Source organism: Tursiops truncatus, chromosome 15 (genome assembly GCF_011762595.2).
Source record: "Tursiops truncatus isolate mTurTru1 chromosome 15, mTurTru1.mat.Y, whole genome shotgun sequence".
Taxonomy (NCBI): Eukaryota; Metazoa; Chordata; class Mammalia; order Artiodactyla; family Delphinidae; genus Tursiops; species Tursiops truncatus.
In genome coordinates this window covers 74519065-74540739 of record NC_047048.1, presented here as the reverse complement: position 1 = coordinate 74540739, position 21675 = coordinate 74519065, and the positions used below count along the sequence as shown (strand labels likewise).

Here is a 21675-nt window from a genome sequence, read left to right as displayed (position 1 = left end):
AGAAAGGAACATAAGGCATTTCCAGATTCAAATCCCAGCACTGACACTTTCTGCCTCTGTAATTTTGAGCAAGTCAATTCATTTTTCCGAGCCTCAGTTTCCTCATCTCTAAAATGGAAGAATGATAGTATCTATTTAGAAAGGTCACAATGAGGATTAAAACTGGTGGAAAGTCTTTGGTAAAAGAGATATGTCTGTAAGGATGCATTTGGGGGCAAGAAAAAGAAAACCAAATCAAACTGGCATAAAAAATGAAGGGCATTTATTGGATGGTGTAGCTGAAAAGTCTCAGGGAGTTTTGATCCAGGGGTAAAAGAGGGGTCACAATGTCTTTTCAATGTCTATGATTCATTCTGCTTTGCCTTGCTCTGTGAGTCAGCTTTGCTCTTGGGCTGGCCCCCCTCATGGGAGCCCTAAAAGTAATTCTAGGCTTCACAGTTGCACACCATGTCGTCCAGAAGAAAAGAGAACTCCCAGCATTCCAGCAAAAGTCTCAGAAGTCAATCTCACTGAACTAGTTTAAGTCACACGTCACACTCTGAGCAATCTCAGTGGCTAGAGGATGCAATGTGCCTATCCTGGGGGATGCAATGTGCTGATTGGCTTATCCCTGGGGCAGGGGCGGAGTCAGCTTCCTGAGGACCAGATGGATCCCAGCTGACCAGGAAGAGGTTGGCAAAGGGAAAATGCATGCTGGGAATGATGCAATCAGATATTGAAGATCACCCGAGACTCTAATGATGACAGCAATGAAAGGGCTGGCTCTCAGGGATATCTCCTCTTGTCCTAAACTAGCATTTACACAAGGGGAAACTGAGGCTCAGAGAGACGAGGTTCCGGGTGGGTGTCACCTAGAAAATGTGCACTGAGATCTACCTTTGTCTGGGTTTCTGTAAGACCGCACTGAGATAAGAATAATGCTTTAAGAAGGAAAAGAAAGACTAAAATGCATTGTACGCCTACTCCGTGCTAGATTTTCTACCCCCATCATGTCATTTAATCCTTGTAGCCACCCTGGAAAGTAGTCTCTGTCATTGTGTTACCGAGTCCGAGCTCGCTCTGCTCACTGCACAACAGGCCAATGAATCAGAGATGAGGTGTTGAGACAAGGAATACAACTTTATTCAGAAAGGCAGCAGACTAGTGTCTCTGAAAAACCATCTTATCTGGGTCTGGAGGCCGATTTCTTTTATAGAATCAGAGAGGGAGAGGTGGTGAGGAAGTAAAGTAAAAGGGCCATCAGTCTTGCAAAACATCTCCTGGAATGTCCAGCCTCAGTGAGGGGATGTGTTCATTTCTTCTTTCTTGCAGCCTTTCACAGGTGGGCAGGGTTCCCTGAGGCAGGCCGTTATGTATGATTATAATAACAAAATCAACGAAAGGCAAAGGTTAAAGTCAAAGAAACAGATCGAACATGGAGTCCGATTTAGCTCTTCCTGTTACAATTCCCCACTGTCAATATCCATTCCACAGTCTTGTGGAAAAAGGGGTGACAACGTTCTAACTGCTCCATCAGATGGATCTTTCTGGGAGTGTCCACCACCGGTGTCCGTGTTCCAAACGTTGAGATTTGTCTTTTGTTCTGCTTTGGAAGTGTCTACTTTACACCTGCATACTTAAAAATATTCACAACCTAAAAGTTGAGACTTATCGGGAATTTTGAGGGCTTCAAGCCCAGGAGGCCACATCTCAAGTTAAGGAATTTAGCATTTTTCTTTGTATGGGAAGATACAAGAGTCTGGGCTCACTGAAATCATCTCTTTGATATGCACCACAGCTATCTGGGGCCTGTATCCTGTATTTTCACATCCTGAGTTTCCTCAGGGCTCACCATAGGGAGTGGCTGCAGTCTGATGGCTGCTAGGTGGCAGGTATTCTTCTCCTTCCTGAGTTTCCTCAGGGTTCACCGGCTCACATTGGAGGGCTGCAGTCGCCAATGACTGATCCTCTCCTCTTGGTCAGGAATTTGACCAATATTTGGGAGATATTTCATGATAAGATTTTGTCCCACAGCGCTGGGAGGCTCATCCCAGGTCAGGGGAAAATTCTTGATATGCCAATCTAGGTGCCAGTTTTCAGATTAGACCCTATTGATAATTAAAGGTTCTCTGGATCCCCTAATTATGATCCAGGAGACATTTTCCCTTGTTGCTTCTTCTCATACTTAGAATCACATTATTACAATTATTTTATGTTATAAAAGTGATCTATTTCCTTAAGATGTTTAGCCATAGAAGTTTTGTTGGAGGCCTGGTTACACACTGGGTACTACAAGAGACAACGATCTTATAAAATAGGATATAAGCAATGCGGCTAGTAATATTGACAAAGACAGTACAGCGGGGAGACACAAAGCCCAAACAATTCGGAAATAAAGAACAAATTAAAACAATGATTAGCATAATATCAAGTCCACAGGAGAGCCAGCTGGAGACAACGAATTCTGGCAGGGTCAGGTAGAGAGAAAAAGATAAATGTTTCGTCTTCGTTTACAAAGGCATACTTTATCAACTTGTTGTAGGTCATAGCACAAGAGAAAAAGTTTTTCCGAAAAACAAAGATTAAAGCCAATATATTTCCCAAAGTCGTAAAGTTATAAAACATATTTACCAGTTTATTCAGTCTCATGTAATTAATTCCCGTTGATCTGGATGAAGTAGTCAGGTTTCCCATTAGTTTTGTCATTTGTTACCCAGTCCAGTGATATTATCTAAAGGCTATCAGAAACTTGTATTTCTTAAAAAGTTCCTTTTTATCAGTCTTCTTGAAAATCTTCATTTTGTAAAAGCATTGGGACAAAACTTAAAATAGCATGGTTAAAGATTTGAGTACAACGTAATTAGCAGGAAACTTGGATATACCATTTTAGAATAGCTAGTATAATGATTGATAACATATCAGGACATATCAGATGTTAGGGATTCCATATAAATTTTGGAATATCTATATAAATGACATATCTCCACACCCTATAATCTAAGGTTCATCTCCAATCACTTGACAATGTTTTTGAAGCAATTTAACATATCAAATAAACTTAGTTTGACATCTGTCTCTGAGATGTCTCAGAGATGTTCTTTCAAAGTATCCCAGAGTCAGCTGGAGGCTAAAAAGCTTGAGTCAGATTTTGACATTTGGGAAGTTTGTCAAAAGTATCAAAAAGGTTTTAAAACACAACAGGATTGTAGGTCACTGTGAAACAGTACTTATCCATTTAACCAAAGTCACAAAATGATTAAAAGAAAACAAATACGGATCACCTAAGGGCACAGAAACTTATATAATCTGTTATCAAAAGAAGCACGTCTGACAGAGAGAGATCAAATTCCAGTCTTGTATTAGCTTACTTAAAAAAATCCATTTACTTAGTTAACTTCAATCTAAATTTTGTTAATCCTGACCATGTACAAAACTTTCTCAGTAAAATGTAATTCCATTTCTCATACCTTCTTAACTGAAAACACACATTCCACCGTACGGAAATGTTTTATTATTTTCAGTAGCTTTAATTATATATTTAAATTAGAATCCCTGACTCTTAAAAACCTTAATTTCTAGTGACAACAAAGAGGCAAGTAATAGTTACCAAAACCTGGAGAAACTATTTTAGATGAGTTTTAGAACATAAAAATATTTTTATAGTTTACCTAAAAGCTCTTATCTCATTTATAATTACTTTAAAGTTTCATCATATTAAGTTACTTTTCTTGCTGACAAATTTGCAACAGATATAACAAGATTTCATTTAACTTCTATTAGACCTAGGTGCAGTGAAAGTACTATACTTAATGCTGATGGCTCTAAAGACATGTCTATATTAATTAGATCAACAAACTTAAACATTAATACCAGATATTAATTTAAGTATTTTCCAGTTCAAGTGAACATGAAACTCATTTAGCTTAATTTCTCTTGTATTTAGAATTATTTGGTTTGAAAATGCTTACTTTTCTTTAAGACAATTAAATAGAGCTCATTGACAGACTAACCTCAGCAATGTTATCCAAAGACAAAAACACATACAAACACACAAACAGAGAGACATCATAGTTCTCATTTCAAAATTTCAGCCCTGGGCTTCCCTGGTGACGCAGTGGTTGAGAGTCCGCCTGCCGATGCAGGGGACACGGGTTCATGCCCCGGTCCGGGAAGATCCCACATGCCGCGGAGCGGCTGGGCCCGTGAGCCATGGCCTCTGAGCCTGCGCGTCCGGAGCCTGTTGCTCCTCAACTGGAGAGGCCACAACAGTGAGAGGCCCGCGTACTGAAAAAAAAAAAAAATTCAGCCCTGAGTCAGGCACGGCAGTGTGAAATCCATCAGTTTACAAAAGAGGTTGGATTAAAGTTGGGTTTCTGGCAGATGGAACAAATCAACTCCCTTATCTAGATGGCTAAACCCTTTCTACTAATATTTATGGAAAACAAGTCAAGTTCTAAATTACCGTACCCTCTTTTTCAAAATTTGCATTTTAAAAAGATGGCAGAGATAAAGGTTTCTGAGAAGACCAGATAGGACATTTGTATCTCAAAGATACAGGCAAGTTTTTCCTAGGATGACTCTGTTTCCCCTTTGTTTAATATTTACAAGCCTTTTAAGATCACCCGTATTTATTAGAAAATCAATCAACTTGTTCCCCACTGTCAATGTTACCCGGGGCTCCTGTAGGGAAATCAGAATTGTACGCCTCAAGTCCAAGGGAGTCCCCTGGCCTCTTACCGGATATCGGGGCAAGAGAAATTGTCCTGCTGCAGAAGTGGCTCCCGGTCCAAATTGGGCGCCCTGTTGGGTCTCAGATGGTGATACTAAACCAGGTCCCTGTGCCCCGGGGGGTTACCATAGAAACTTCTATTTGATCCCCACAGGTAGGGGAAACAGGAGGCAGTGAGAATATGTTGGCGGCATGGGGTGGCGGGGGGAGTTGGAACAACTGCCGGTGCAGCCTGCTCGGCCACTGGAGGAGCTGGATAGGCTGGAGGGGGGGGGTGAGTTTTGAAATAACGTATCCCCACTCTCATTTTCTCCCTCTTCCCTTGTAGAACAGGTTTTCCTCCGTGTTTCCTTTTAGACCACAGCACCATTAGGGGGCAGCCCTCTGACTCCTTTTCCCCCTCATGCAACAGCATAGATGCTGCTACATTTGGAATCTCATCTCTTCTCCCTGCTCTTTTGCAGAACATTTCTAACTGCAAGATTGTATAATAATTGAGTGAGTCATTCAGGGGCCATCGTTCTTCTGATCCTAACATATACTGGGTCCACACCCTATTACAATAGTACATCACATGTCTTTCTTAGTCATAGGCTCACAGCTGTTTTGCTCATTTAACTAATAATACGCCCAAAAGGGCTCTCCTTCAGGATAAATGGAGTATTTCCCATTTTTATAAGTTTGATAACACCAAAACACAAAAGGCACAAATTCTAGCATCGATGCACAAAAAAACCAAGACAAAACCAATGAACTAGTTCCCAGATCGTGTAGACTTACCCTGCAAAACCAACGAACTAGCTCTCAGCGAACCGGTTCCCAGAATCAGGTAGAGTCCAGCAACAATTCTCCCCTCCAACAGGGTACCCCAACCAGACTGGCTTGTCCCGTAAGCGAAAAGCCCAGATTGAGGGTGGAATATGTTCCCGGCGTGCACACCGGAGCGACTTACCCTCCATAATCTGAGTCCGTCAACTTGTAGCCCCAAATGGAACCGAAGTTCCCCAGATGGAACCGAAGTTCCCGAAATTGGAACCGAAGGTCCCCAGATGGAACCGAAGTTCCAGAATCGAATCGAGCCTGTCGACTCGTGGCCCCAAATTGAAGTTGGTCAGTTCCTTGCTTCAACTGCCAAGTGCTGGGCCAGCTGGTGCCGCTTCAGGGAACTTTGAAGGGACGATCCTCAGGGCAAATGGTCCTGGCAGCTGCTAGGGCCTTGCCCCAGTGTTCCCTGACCGGGGCCGGCTAGCCATGAGCAGCAAGGCTCCTGGCTGTCTAAGCCAAATTTGTTACCGAGTCCAAGCTTGCTCCGCTCACTGCACCACAGGCCAGTGAATCAGAGACAAGGAATACGACTTTATTCGGAAAGCAGGCAGACTAGTGTCTCTGAAAAAACATCTTATCTGGGTCTGGGTGCCAGTTTCTTTTATAGAATGAGAGAGGGAGAGGCGGTGAGGAAGTAAAGTAAAAGGGCCATCGGTCTTGGGAGACACATCTCGTGGAATGACCAGCCTCAGTGAGGGGATGTGTTAGTTTCTACTTTCTAGCAGCCATTCAGAGGTGGGCAGGGTTCCCCGAGGCAGGCCTTATGTATGATTATAATAACAAAAGCAACGAAAAGCAAAGGTTAAAGCCAAAGAAACAGATCCAACGTGGAGTCTGATTTACCTCTTCCCTGTTACAATTGCTCCCATTTTACAGACGTGAAATGGACATTGAGCAAGTTGAGGTGACTTGCCCAGGGTCACATGCTAGGAGGCAGTGCAGCCGGGGTACAAAGCTGTACTGAATTTGGGTATTTGAATTCCCACCAGAAGGACACTTGCATTTTGTGTGTACCACCTGTGTGCTAGGTGCTTCCCTGGCCACCATCTCTTATTTGAGGGGTCAGTGGGTCTACCCCCATTTTGCTGAAACCCTGTCTGCCTGTGGGCGGGGCATGTTCTCAGGAGATATCAGAGATCCCCTCTTGCCTTCCAGACATGATCTATTTTTCAAGTTGTCTCTGCCAGCGGGGAATCTGTGACTTCTTTCTTCCTCTTTCTTTATCCTGCTCCCCATACCCCTCCCCCAACCTTTTCTGGCCTGGCAGCTCCCGTCTGGGAGCTTCTGTGTCTTCCAAGTTTCTGAGACGTAGCCCTGGGGCTGGCTGAGGAAGATTTTCTAGACACCCAGGCCTCTGTCTCCCTGGGCCCCAGGGTTCAGCCCCGCCCCCAGCTGCCCCCTCCTGGGCCCCTCCCCAGCACTGGTTTTGGGCCAATGTTTGTGCTGCTATGGCCCAGGCCAGGCTCGAAAAAGGAATTATTTCTGTCTCCTTGCATAGTTCTCAGTCTAATTCCCAAAATGGGAAGTGGCCTGGGAGGTGGGAGGCCCTCCCCACCCCAGCTCCAGAGGAGGAGGGAAGAAGGGAAAACTTGGCAGAGCTGTGAGAAAGGGGGGCCCAACAAGGACTCCACACACCATCCACAAACACACACACACACACACACACACACACACACACACACACACACACACACACACACACACACACACACGACAGCCCTTTTGTAGCCCTGCAACCTGTAAAAAGTAGGAAGCTTTGGGGTGTTCCCAGGTCCTGACAATGTGTCTGACATGCTTCAGAGGGAGAAAGGGCTCCCGGGATGGGGCAGGGCATGGTGAGGATAAAAAGGTTGGGGAATGTGTGGACCCCATGCCCAGAGCTAGAAGAGGACTGGGGTTAAGGAAAGAGGAGACACAAACTGGAAAATTGCCTCCAATCCTGGCCGGGGGATGGGCAGCTAGCCCACCCAGAATGCTTTGCTCTTGACCGCTGAGCCTGGTCCTCCTTCCTCCTCTTCCGGGAAGCCTTCCCTGACTGTTCAGGTGTCTGTGTCAGGGTCTTGCGAAGGGTGTTCAGATCCCCAGTTGGTTATTCTGTGACCACCTGTCCCATTTCCCAGCGTCCCTCACAGGGTCCAGTTACTACACTGCCTGGCCTGGATCATAATGACCAGCTGGGTCACTGGCCGGGGAGCTTGGGTCTGACTGTCTGATTCACCCACCACACCACTGGCTGGAGGAGGAATGTCTGAATGATTGGCTTGGTGGTTGCCTGTCTTCCTGATGATCTGTCCATCTAACAAACTGGTTACAAGCCTAGGTCACTGTTGGTCTGTCTGCCTTCCTGCCTGGGTGTCCAATTGACTGGATGAATGGTTGTCTGGCTGTGTCTTTCTGTCCACCTAGGTGTCTGCCTGACTCACCTGTGCTGACTGAGTGGGTGATTACCTCTTTGTCTCCAGACTGACTGAGTGGTTGTGAAACTGAATGGCTCCCTGTGTGATGACTCTGTGAGACCTCTGACTGAATGGATGACTGAGTGACCATCTGTCTGTCTGCCTGTCTGACTGACTGTTGTATCTAACTGGATGCGTAACAAATTGTCCATCTCCTTGTTTAAATGCCTTTATGAGTGTCTGACTGACTGTCTGTCTGTCTGCCTGTTCCGCCTGGTTGTCTGTCCCAGTGGCTGAGTGACCACCTGGTGGTCTGCCTGCCTTCACGTCTGTCTGACCGGCTGACAGCCTGTCGGGCTGCCTGTTTTCCAGGGTGTTCGGCTGTGATTAGATGAATGGCCGAGACTATCTCTTCAGCTCCTGGTCTGACTGCCCGCCCGGCTGTCTGTCTCCATGTCTGAGTGGCAAGGGGGCGGACAGCCTGCTTGTCAATCTGACTGCTGGCTGGCTGTTGTATATAACAGATGATGACAGGACGCCTCTCTGTCCATCTCCTTGTCTCACTGACTGACCGTCTCTCGGCCTGGTTGTCTGACCGTGTCCCTGATCAAATAGCTGAGTGACTGACTCATATCTGCCTGTCTCTGTGTCTGACTGACAAGATGGCCGACAGGCTGACTGAGTGTTTCTCCACCTCCATGTCCCACCTACTGGCTCACTGGATATTTGAGTCTTGACTCCCCAACTAGGACACAACTCACAGGCTGTCCTAGGTAGTGGTGGGGTTTGAAGGACGCCCAGCTGGCCTCAGCAACCATGCTTCCCTCCTTCCCCATGTACCCCCATGTACCCCATGTACCCCCATGTACCCCCCATATACCTCCCCATGTACCCCCATGTACCTCCCCATGTACCCCCATGTACCTCCCCATATACCTCCCCATGTACCCCCATGTACCCCCCATGTACCCCAATGTACTCCTCCATGTACCCTCCATGTACCCCCATGTACCTCCCCATGTACCCCCATGTACCCCATGTACCCCCATGTACCCCCATATACCTCCCCATGTACCCCCATGTACCTCCCCATGTACCCCCATGCACCCCAATGTACTCCTCCATGTACCCTCCATGTACCCCCGTGTACCTCCCCATGTACCCCATGTACCCCATGTACCCCTCCATATACCCCCGATGTACCTCCCCATGTACCACCATGTACCCCTCCATGTACCCCCATGTACCCCTCCATGTACCCACATGTACCCCTCCATGTACCTCCATGTACCCCTCCATGTACCCCCATGTACCCCTCCATGTACCCCATGCACCCCCATGCACCCCCATGCACCCCATGTACCCTCCATGTACCCCATGCACCCCCATGTACCCCTCCATGTACCCCTCCATGTACCCCCATGTACCCTCCATGTACCCCGTGTACCCCTCCATGTACCCCCATGTACCCTCCATGTACCCCTCCATGTACCCCCAAGTACCCCTCCAGAGGAGGGAGGGGAGGAGGGTGGACAACTCAGCACCTGCTCCATCTCCATGATTTCACATGGTTGCACTCTGGGGGAATGAGGAAGATGATGAATGTGTGCTCCTCACACTGTCCCCCACCCCCATTTTCAGGGACCCCCCCCCAGGGGCCTGATGGAGGAAACATCATTCTTCAAGGAGACCACAGGGACGTGCTCCCAATGTGTCACGTCCTGCCCAGGCCCTGCCACCCTTGGAAGGGGGGACCCTTTTCAAATCTTTACACTGTTGTTGTTCAGACACGGGCTGATTCCCAGGCCCGGAGGCAGATCCTGGCCATCTGAGGGGCAGACAGCTGCTGCTGCTGGGGAGACAGGTTCCTTCTGCCAGCAGGCCTTCTCCACCCACTGGGGACTCCACAGCCCCTCAGAATCAAGCCAGGCTCAGAGGGGAGTGGGTAATGCTTGGCAGGGAAAATAAGGGCACTGTCCTTTCCTGCTGGCAGCACTTCCTCCTGATAATAGAATTTTGCTCAGCTGCTGGGTGGCTCTCTGACCTCCCTTCCTTAAAGACAGAATTCTGCTGATGAATTTTATTTCAAGATAAATGTGTGCATGAACATGAAAGAAGGAGATGGGCAGGGAGAAACAGGAGGGGTTTGAGATCCTCTGGGTGGAAAGGGGCTCCCAAGAATTCAGCTCTATCTAAATCATGCCTTCCTGGTCTTTCTTAGGGCTCCCCAGGTCCCCCAGACTGGCCCTTGGAGATGGCAGTCTGGACGATCCTCACGCAGGTGGAGGGAATGTCTGGTCCAAGCTCAGGGTTAGGTGGGAAGAGTGCATTCTAGAAGTTTTCCAGACCCTTGGACGGTAGAAAGCGGCAGGTGGAGAGGGTGCTCTCTGCCTGAGGCCAAGGGAAAGCTCACTGTGTGACCAGGTCAGGACTCAGGGAGTGATGAGGGTCGGGACTTATTCTTGACAAGGACCAGAGCTAAATCTGAGTCTGAGGTCAGTGTGTGACCTGGATCATGGCTCAGCCTAAGACTGGGTCTGTGACCAGGACCAGGGCTCAGATAGTGACCAAAGTGAGAGCTCTGTCGTAACCAGGGTCAGGGCTTAGACTAAGACCAGGGTCGTGAAGGAATCTGTGGCCAGAGTCGGGATTCAGCGGACCAGCATTAGGACCCAGTCTGTGACCCAGGGCAGGGCTCTCTCAGGGTCTGGAATTAGATTCAGTCTGGATCCTTGGGCTCTAAGAGTCAACGTAGGTCCTTATCCCTAAAGGACAGGCAGGCAGAGGCACTGTGTGCTGCTGGTTGTTCCTGCCCATTCTGATCCCTCTTCCCCCTGGGCTCTGAGGGCAAAGCCAAGATGCCACGTGAGCCACGGAGGCAGGTGAGGATGCGGAGGGATGTTCCCTCATCCTTGAACGTTCTGCTGGAGGTGGGACCAGAGGGCCATCCTCAGTCTGGGGGAGGGCGTGGAGGCAGAGGACAGCCGCTGATGAGCAGGGAAGAGGAGGAAAAGGAGAAGTCATAAAAGGAAGTGTTTACAAGTTTGGGGTCTGGAGCAGACAACCTGTGTTTCAGTTCTGATTCTGCCACGTACCAGCCGCATGAGTGACCTTGGGCAAGTTACTCATCCTCTCTGTGCCTTAGCTTTCTTTTCTGTAGCATAGGGATAAAAATCCTATTTACTTCATAGGGTTGTAGTAAGGATTAAGTAAATTAATATGTGTAAAGTGCTTACAGAGTGCCTCGTAGGTTGTACATTCTCAGTCAATTTTAGTTGTTTTAGCTCCAGAGCCACACGGGACCACACCCTGTGAACAGTGAGGGGCAGGGAAGTTGTGTCAGGGGAGAGAGGGCTAGAGCCCAGGCTCCTGACCCCTGGCCAACTCCCCAGATCTTTAGGCCTCCCCTCTGTTAAGTGCTGATGCCTCTGTAATCCCCTGGACGTCATCACTAACACGAATGACACTTGTAGTTACTTCTCCAATGGGTCTGTGCCCCACAACTAGAGTGCCTACCCCTTGAGGGCTGGTTTCTCATCTTTCCTGCTCACCGCTGTGTCCTCAGCACCCAGCATAGTAGCTGCACATAGTAGGTGCTCAAGAAACAGTTACTGAATACATGATCATAATAAAGGCAACCAGGCACTGTGCTTTGCCTCTAATTTTTTGATCCAGTCTTTTAAAAACTGATAATTAAAATGAATGCACACACCCAGTGAAGACAAGTTCAGACAATACCGAAGGGTATACAGTGGAAGGATAGCAATCTCACTCCCACGTCTCCAGGCTCAGAAAAAAACCATTTTCTTGTACTTCTTATAAAATCTTCATGTGTTTGAATCTTCATACTCACATTCCACAAGCTCTGAGGAAATAGGGATTTGTCTGTTCTGTCCACTGCTGTATTCCTACTGCTTAGAACAGTGCCTGGCAAGTAGTAGGTTTTCAATAAGGATATGTTGAACATTCAATTTTTTTTCTAATACCAATGGGATTATTTCATACATCCTGCTCTATACCTTGCCTTTTAACTATTAATAAATTAATAAACCTTAGAGCTCTTTCCACATCAGCAAAAATACATTGATCTCATTCATTTTTAATGGCTACATAATCTTCTAGGCCATGGATGAACCATAATTTATTTAAGTAGATCTTACATTGAGGTAGTTTCTGGTTTTCATTTTTCTTCCCCCATAATGTGACACCTGTTTCACACCTCAATTCGGCAAGCGGTTATCACTGATTTTGACTGAGAAGACGGCATCCCAGAGAAGTTAAGGCACTTGCCCAAGGTCACCCAGCTGACCTCCAAACCCACTCCACCACCACGCTGCTGTCCACCAGTGACCCTCACTGAGTTTTCCCATCACCAGTCTCAGAGAAGGCTGCCCTGCAACACTTCCATCACCTGTACAGGGCATGGACCTCCAGCAAGGGTCTCTCAGATTTCGCAGTGCCTCCCAGGAGCCTAATCTGGGCTCAGGAGGGTAAGAGCCCCCAGATGGACCCAGAATCCATTCCTCCAGAGCTGTAGTTAAGGCAACAGTTCTCAGCCAGGGGTGTTTTGGCCCCCAGGGGACACTTGGCAATGTATGGGATATTCTGGGTTGCCACACCCAGGAGGATGGGTGCTATTGGCATCTAGTGGGTAGAGGCTAGGGACGCTGCTAAACGTCCTACAATGCACAGCCCCCTAGACAAGATGCTCCAGCCCAGCAGTGCCTTGGTGGAGAAACCCTGTGTTAAGGGCATGGACTCTGGCCCAGGCTTCCTGGAGCCAAACCCTGGCCTCTGCCACTTACTGGCTGAGTGATCTTAGGCAAGTTGTTTAACCCCTCTGTGCCTCTGTTTCCTTATCTGTAAAGTTGGATAAGGAAAATAGGATAAGAATAGGCTCTCTCTTCCAAATGTGTATATGTTATATTTGTAAAACACTTTGGCAAGTGCCTGACCTATGGTAAGCTCTCGGTATATGAAGCCATAATTAGAATCATTGCCCTCAGAATCCAGGTGTCAGAGAGAGCTGGAAGAAGATGTGCTCTGAACAGAAAACAGGGCAGCCAAGCCATTCTCTGCTCCGCAGCCCAGACTCCCCCAGGGAGTGTGACTACGGTCCACAGATAGAAATAGAAGCCCCTGGATGCTACTGACCTCTGATTGGTCAGGAACGGAGGAAAAATTGCTCAGAAGACTTTCCATTTGGGGGGCTGAAAAAGTGGTTCCCTGGAGACCCTCAGACATTGGGGATTTTCCAGAAGCTGAGTATTAGAAGATCTTAGAGACCCACAACTCCAAGCTACCCATTTTACAGAGGGGGAAACTGAGGCCCAGAGAGGGGGCAGGACTTGCTCACACGGCAAGGCAGTGGCAGATCTGAGATGAAAGCCAACCTGGGTTGTATTCTGCGCAGCTCCACCCACAGGCCCTTCTCGGGCACAGACCAGCACCCAGGTTATATTCACTCTTCCCTCTTTGATGAGCGTCTCTGGAATCCAGCCTGCCTGGGAAGCAATGTCATGTAAGTGTTTAAAAGCACAGCTTTGACATCAGACAGACCTTGGTTCAGATCCCAGTTCTACCAGTTACCTGCCATGACCTTGGATAGGCCACATACAATTCCCTAAGTCTTGGCAAAATGGGCATTAGCAATTTTTGTCGTTGCAAGGATTAGAGACAATGCATGGGGTCTCTAGCACATTGCTGGTGGAATGCAAATTGGCCAAACCTCTTTGCAGGGCAATTTGACATTTGGGAACATTTAAAAGGCATCTACACTTTCTACTCCTGTGGATATGCCCTCACACGTGGGAAATATATATACCTGGATAATCATCGTAAGGTTGAGAACGATCCAAATGAGGCCAAAGAGAGGACTGGTTGAAGGACTTACGGGGCACGTGTACAAAGTCTTTGACACAATAATTTAATTACGTTTGGGGCTTTGTGTGTACTGATTTGTAACAACTTCCAAGGTACATCATTAAGTGAAGAAGTAAGATTCTGAAGACTGTAGTAAAAAATGCTACATTTTTGTGGGGAAGAAAGAATACAGATAAATGTAAGTGCTTATGTATGTATAGTACATCAGCTAGGAAGGCATGCAGCTGCAAGGAACGGAAAATTCAACAAACAATGGTTTGAACAAACACAACAAAAGTCCAGAGTTGGGTGGACCAGTGCCGACCCAGATGCTCAAGGACTCAGGTGTCTTCCTTCTTCCTGTTCCAGAGCATGTGGCTTTGATCCTCATGGTTTCAAAATGCCTGCACTGCCTCCAGGCATCAAGTCCACATTCCAGGCAGAAGGGAAAAGGAAGGGCAAAGGGCAAAATGTGCTTTGTCTTTGGGGGGAAGTAGAAAGGAATGACTTGCCCAGGGACTTTTGCACAGAACTGGGTCACATGGCTGCTCCTAGTTGCAAGGGAGTCTGGGAACATGAGTATATTTACCTGGGCACATGGCTGCCTGAACAAAACAGGGATTCTCTTAGTAAGGTGGATATTGGGTAGGCAAGTGGGGTCTGCCATTCATAGCTCATCATTGGAAGGATCCATAACGAACTGGGACCGTGGCTGGCTCCAGGGAGGGGAGCTGAACGACAGGAATGGGGACAGAAGGGAGATCCCCCCCTTACCTGTATGTATACCCTCTTGTACCTTTTTGATTTTCAAACTGTATGCATGTATGACCTTCTCAAAAAAATATAATTTTTGTAAAAATACAATTTAAAAAAAGGCAATGCCTACAAAATGCCTGGAACATAATAGGCACTCAGTAACACCAGCTTTCTATCTTTAAACAGTTGCTTTAGCACCAGATGCGGATTAAATTCCCAGGTCTGCCACATCTAAGTTTTGTGACCTTGGGCACATTTCTCCATCTTTCTGTGCTTCCATCTCCTTAAACAAGATACAGAACAACACATTCTTTGAGCGGCTGGCAGGAGACTTCCTCCCAGGAGCCCAGTGCTATTGGGGAGATGGCTTCTTAAGACCCCTTGAAATGAGTGAGCCTCTCGGTGGTTGGGGGTAGAGCCAATGCTTCCCAGAAAGGGAGTGAAACTATGCTTCGTGAGAAGAAGACAGGAATTTGCTGGTGGGAATGGGGCGATGGAAGAGAATTCGCTCTGGGTTAGCATCCTTTAATACATGAACCCCCGACCCCATGACCTGCCAAATACCCCTTACCACTAATCATAATACAGCAATAATAATACATAATATACAATAATAATAACAGCCAACATTTATTGAATGCCAACCCTGTGCCAGGCACTGTTCTAAGTGCTTTTACATACATTAACTCACTTAGCCCTGACAACGGTCATTCAAGTTATCTATTACTATTCCCATTTTATAGATGAAGAAACTGAGTCTGCAGTTAAGTCTGCCAGAATGATAAAGTGTTGGGTGGGGTTGGGTTTCTCATGAAATTGGTAGTGGAGGCTGAGCCAGGGCCCAGACGGGGTCAGGACACTTGGTCACAGGAGAGAGAAGCAGCAGGGATCCCGAGTCTACAAATCCATAGGAGTTGTCAGGGTTCTGGGTAAGGGCTGTGGATTGGGTGTTGACCTTGGACAGTGCAAGGAGTTCAGACTGTTCATTAGGTAGGAAGCCCCCTCTCCCAGCTGACCACTGGGCAAGTTAAATGGCAATAAAAGTGCCTGCAAATGTCAGGGCTGTGGGGAGGTGCAGACAAGACCAGGGATGGGATGGTACACTCCACACCCAGCACCTGACCACTTCCCGAACCTCCATCCCCAGAGCCAAGCCCCCATCATCTCTCACATGGCCCATTATGGTAGCCTCCTCCCTGGTTTCCCAGCTTCCACGCTGCCCACTTCCACCCCCGAGTTCATTCTCCATTCCCAGCCAGAGGGAGCCCATGAAAACTTTAGTCAGAACCCATCCCTCCTCTGCTCTAAACTCCTCCATGGCTCCCACCTCGCTCCGAAAAAAGCTACAGTTCTTACCACAGCCCACCAGGCCCTCCATGATCCAGCCCCCATCAATTCTCTGACCTCACCTCCTGCCACGCTCCCTCTGGCTCCTTACATTCCAGCCCTTATTGCTGGATTATTGCTCCCGCCTCAGGGCCTTTGCACTTGCCGTTTCTCCAGGTGCTCTCCCACCAGATATCTGTGACTCCCTCAATCTCTTCATTCAGGTTCTCTTCATCCCTGTTCAAATGTCACCTCCTCAGAGTGACCTTCCTGAACCACAGTGCCTCTCCCCTGCCATCTATCCCTCTCTTCCTTTCCTGCTTTATTTTTCTTATCACCAAGAGTCAAATTACACTTTTCTTTGTTCCCTTGTCTCTTCCTTGTTGGCTTCCTGAGAGGGCAGGGGTTTTGCTTTGCTCACTTGGCTCAGAGTAGATATTTCATAAATATATCTATCTATCTACATACATATCCACATACATACGACAGCTCTGTTGAGATATTGGGATGTATCATTCACCCACTTAAAGTGCATAATTCCATCATTTTTAGTATATACAGAGCGGAGCAACCATCACCATAATCAATTTTAAAGCATCTTTATCACCCCAAAAGGAAACCCCATACCCACTAGCAATCACTCCCTATTTCCCCCACCCCTTTCCAGTCCTAGGCAACTACTAATCTACTTTCTGTCTCTATGGATTTGCCTCTTCCGGACATTTCACATAAGTGTGGTCATATAATATGCAGGCTTTTGTGTCTGGCTTCTTTCAGTTAGCATAATGTTTTCAAAGTTCTTCTGTGTAGCATGTATCAGTACTTCATTCATGTCTATGGCTGAGTAATATTCCACTGTATGGAGAATACTGCGTTTTGTTTACCTTTCGTCAGCTGATGGATATTCAGGTTGTTCCCACTTTGGGCTATGATAAATAACGCTGCGGTGAACATCTGTATACAAGTTTTTGTGTGGAGATAGGTTTTCATTTCTCTTGGGTGTATACTTAGGAGTGGAATTGCTGGGTCGTATGGTAACTCTCTGTTTAACCTTTTGAGGAGCTGCCAGACTGTTTTCCACAGTGGCTGTGCTGTCTTGCATTCCCACCAGCAATATACCAGGGTTCCAGTTCCTCTACATCTTCAGCACTTGTTACTGTCTGTTTTTTATTCTAGCCATCTTCGTGGGTGTGAAGTGGGATTTCCCAGTGGTTTTGATTTACCTTTCCCTGATGGCTAATCATGAATATTTCTTGAGGGAGTGAATTGAATGACAAGGGTCTACATGGCCCAGCCCTCTCAGCTGCCTTCCAGATCAGGGCAGGGCTGAAGTCTAAAGCTCAGGGGTCGCCCCCCCCCCCCCCCCCGCCATCCCAGGATGCTATCTGTGGCTGGGCAGTCTCCTGGGTCAGGCCAGACAGCCAGGGCAGCCCTCTATGCCGACCGGCAGCCATGGCCAGCTTTTGGGACTAAGCTCTAGGGACCGTCACTGCAGTCCCCTCCCCAGTATCACAGAAACATGGCTGGGTCTCCCCTCCTTCCATCTGCTCCTCAGCCTTTTTGGGAGCTGCTGTTACCTCTTGAAAAAAGTGAGGCTCAGAGAGGTGACTTCCCGGCCCTGGGATACCAGCTGAGCCCTGTGCTAACTCGCGGGGTGCAAAGTGACTGAGTCCCAGCCCAGTGGAGCTCGCCCTGTAGTGGGAGAGACAGATGGTACACAAGCAGACAAATGTGTAAGATAATTTCAGGAAGGGATAAGAGTGGTGAAGAATAGAGGGAATTGAGGGACAAGTTGAGGGGCTGCAAATTTAGATGACAATAATAGTACTAGACAAGTCTGTGGTGTTTACCAAGTGTTGGGTGCTGTTCAAAGCAGTTTACATATATTTCCAGGTGAGGCAGTCAGAGAAGCCTCTCTGTCACAGAGAAGACAGATCACGCTCTCCACACCCCCCCACACACATGCTTCGTGGGCTTTGACTTTAAACCAGAAAAATAAGGAGCCATGTGAATCACTGCATGAGGGCGCTCCGGAAATGAACGCAGCAAGTGCAGAGGTACTGGGATGGGAATGCATTTGGTAGAGTCTAGGAATGGTGGAGAGGCTAGTGTGTTGCTGTAGGAGTGAAGGGAGGGTGCAGGAGGTGAGGTCAGCAAAGCTGGCAGGAGGCGCACATCAGGGTGAGTGACCTTGCAGGTTGACATATCGGTAGAACCCAGACTCTAACCCAGGTCTCAGGACTCGCAGCCCAGCGCGCTCCCAGGGGCCACACACTACTCTTCGGTCACCCATACTCTGTACCCCACTCCCAGGAGAAAGCATCTCGTAGGGGTCTGTAGGTCTCCTGCCCAGAGGCTGGGAACAGGCAACATGACCCCCCTTCCTGTCCCTGCTCTGAACCAACAACAGCCTTCACTGGAGCCCAGGTCTGCCACATCCCCATTGTGTGGCCTTGGACAAGGGACCTGACCTCTCTGTGCCTCAGTTTCTGCCTCTGCCAAATGGAGATCATCATAGGACGCACCTCAGAAGGTCCTTGTGAGAACTAAAATAGGTTGAGATTGACCCAGAGCTTGGACCAGCACCTTGTAAATGCTTTATAAGTTCTGGCTTTTCCTATTTCAGCCATTATTATTTCATTTCATTTTTATTCCTGGCCTACGCTTTGCGCGATTGGCAGGGGTGAGGGTGCTTATGGCCAGCGTAACTTGGAGCCAGGGATCTGAGGGAAGCTGGAAGAGGGAGGAGGGAGAGGGTCCAGGGCACAGCCCCCTGGGAGGGGTCTCACCTGCCACTGTAGGCCCGATGCTAAGAGGATAAATGAGTAAGAACTTGCAGGGCACCTGCTATGTGGAGTGGGGGTGTGGGGAGTCAAAGAGAGTCAGCATCACTGCTGCCACCTCCCCTTCCCACCGCCACACCCACCCTCAGGCCGGCAGCCCCAAGCTGACCACAGGCACCAGCCCCCAGCTCCTGCAGTAGCACTGGGCTCCGCGCTCAGAAGGGCCCCATACTTTGTTTATGCTCTGCTGTCACTGTCTGGAAAATCATAATAATTTCTGAACAAGAGGCCCTGCATTTTCACTTGGCACGGGGTTCTGTAAATTGTGCATCCAGTCCTGGCTGACAAGGAGCTGGGAGGCTCCCCTCCCTTGCCAGAGCCGGCCAGATGGATGCTTGCTTTCTGTTGGGATTTGGAGGCATTAGTCGATCTATCTAATCAAGTGCCCTGTGAGTTTTCTCGGAGGGTCAAGAGAAGCCTTTATCCTTAAGGGGAACAGGGGAGCCCAGGAAACAGGGAGAGAGAGGGCCTGATGATGCATTTAGCAGGGGGGAGATGGGGCGCATATGACCAGGGACTTTGTCCCCTGAGATTTTCAAATAAATCACATCTCTGACTCCCAGGACTCCAGAACCTCCTGGAAAGGAAGGGAAGTACCACTGCTGAGCACTGCTTTGTGTCAAAAGCTTTCACTGACTCGTCATTACTATTAATTATTGTTATTAGCCCATTTTGCACAGGATGAAACTGAGACTCCATAAGGCAATGCCGATTGCTCAAGACCCCATGGTTAGTGGGAGGAAGGGGAGGAGTTGGAGAAAGGGAAGAAGGAGGTTGAGGAGAAGGAAAAAGGAGGAGTGGGAGGAGGATAAGGAAGAGGAGGTGGAGAAGAGCGGGGGGGGGGGGGGTCAGGGCTTCCCTGGTGGAGCAGTGGTTGAGAGTCCGCCTGCCGATGCAGGGGACACGGGTTCGTGCCCCGGTCCGGGAGGATCCCACATGCCGCGGAGCGGCTGGGCCCGTGAGCCATGGCGGCTGAGCCTGCGCGTCCGGAGCCTGTGCTCCGCAACGGGAGAGGCCACAACAGTGAGAGGCCCGTGTACCGCAAAAAATAAAAAGAGGGGGTGACAGAAAGCAGGACCGTGTTATGCATTCCAGGGGCCCTGGGTCCTTTCGCCTTTCTCCATGAAAATTATTCAATGTTACATTTGATGGCTGCATTGATATAAAAATGACTAGATTAAGATTACCTATTGAAACATCTTCTGCAATCTAAAAGTTCATTGTTTTCCGGGGAATTCCTGGTGGTCCAGTGGTTAGGAATCGGAGCTTTCACTGCAGTGACCCAGGTTCGATGCCTGGTGGGCAAACTATAAGACCCCACAAGCCACACGGCACGGCCAAAAAAAAAAAAAAATTCATTGTTTTCCTTCTAATTATAAAGAAATGAGAACACTGGGGAGGGGACCTTAGAAGCCGTGTGAGCCCCACGCTCTGTGTCTCTGGTGTTTCATGGAGAAGTCAGCCCTGGCAGGTGTAGAGGCAGAGAAGGAAGATGAAGAGAAGAGGGGAGAGAAGGCCGAGGAGGAAGAGATGGGGCTGCGTCACGTATGGAAGAGATCAAGGCTGCAGTGCAGCAGGACGGGCAGCAGCCAGATCTTGCGCCCTCCGCCCTCAGCCCAAGCGTTTGCACCCTTGGAGGCGCCTCCCCGAGACCCCCCGCTCCCTGCGCACCTGGCCTCACCTCTCCCTGGAAGCTTCACCTTCCCAGACTTCACTGTCTGAAGCTGCATCTGTCAGATCAGCTTTGCCCCACGACCCTGCATGGAAACTGCAGACTTTGAGAGGGTTGGCCACACCCCCTGCCCCTCACCCCACCTGTTCTAGAAGCCGCTGCCCCACTTCACAGGTTGGACCTGTTTTGATTTCTGCCATCACCTTGGTGGGCCACACCTGGCGTGCAGCCAGCCACTGCCTTTAACACGGCTATTTACTCCCGATAAAAAGACCTTAATTTACAAGGCATATGACTAATACTAGATGATTATGGCCATTAATATTTATGGTTTTCACTCCCGGGAGGGGACTTGGGTGCTAATTGGCACTCTTCTCTGCTTCGTTTCTCAATGAGGCTTCCGATTTCCGCTGCCGTTCTGGGTTTCAGCTTCTTAGTTTCAAAGGGAAATATTGCGTGGGGCATTTCTTTATTTCTGGATGATTCTCTCATTTCATTCCCTTCTGATCCTGTAAGCAGTGTAGAAACATGCTGGATGCACTGGGGACTCCAGGATATTGGCAGAGGGCTGGGGTCATGGCTGAGGGGAAGATGGCGGCATTGAGCGGTCAGGAGAGTCTGCGCTGCTCCCCAGAGGAAGGGGAGGAGGGAGGGGAGGGGAGGGGAGGCAGCAGGAGGGAGGGGAGGAGAGGAGGGAGGGGAGGGGAGGAGGGAGGGGAGGGGAGGAGGGAGGGGAGGGGAGGAGGGGGGAGAGGGGAGGGGAGGCAGCAGGGAATGTGTACGTTTGCCCAGAAATAGAGCCCCGTCTCAGACACCCACGCCTTCCTCTATCTCTAATCAAACATTTTCTGGTCTTTTTATATAAGATGGAATCTAAATCAACCCCTCCCTACCCCCCATCTCTGGGTTGGTTGAACAAATGGGGGTGTTTGCGGGGCATCTGCCTTTGGGGCCCAGATTGGAGAAGACAGATCACACTCTTCCTCCTTCTGGCTCTTAGGTTTGGGGGGACCAGGAGTTGATGTCGCCTGAGCCGGGAAGAGAGATGTACTTGTCGTCTCTCCATTTCGAAAGGAAGATGTATTACAAATGGCAGCATGTTGCCATGGTCACCCAGGCGCTTCCTTCCAAGAGAGGGGAAGAGTGTCCGGCCCGGGGTCCAGTGCAGCCTCGCCCACTCACGCTTGTGCCCCGTGCACTGAGGCTAGATTGTAACCTCAGAATGCCTCTCCCAGCCTGTGCGTGAGTGGCATGCCAGGAGGGCCCTGAGCTGGGATGGAGCGCTTG

General features: G+C 48.7%; 1 protein-coding gene and 1 long non-coding RNA gene across 2 annotated transcripts in view; one reads left to right on the top strand and one right to left on the bottom strand.

The window, feature by feature from the left end:
- KCNB1 (potassium voltage-gated channel subfamily B member 1) overlaps nt 1-21675 on the top strand; it is a 110380-nt gene that overhangs the window by 29092 nt on the left and 59613 nt on the right. The gene's annotated exons all lie outside the window — the stretch shown is intronic.
- LOC141276553 (uncharacterized) lies at nt 1099-5978 on the bottom strand. Its single transcript, XR_012326384.1, has 2 exons — nt 5661-5978; nt 1099-4263 (listed from the first exon to the last, which is right to left on the bottom strand). It is a non-coding gene; the product is annotated as an uncharacterized lncRNA (long non-coding RNA).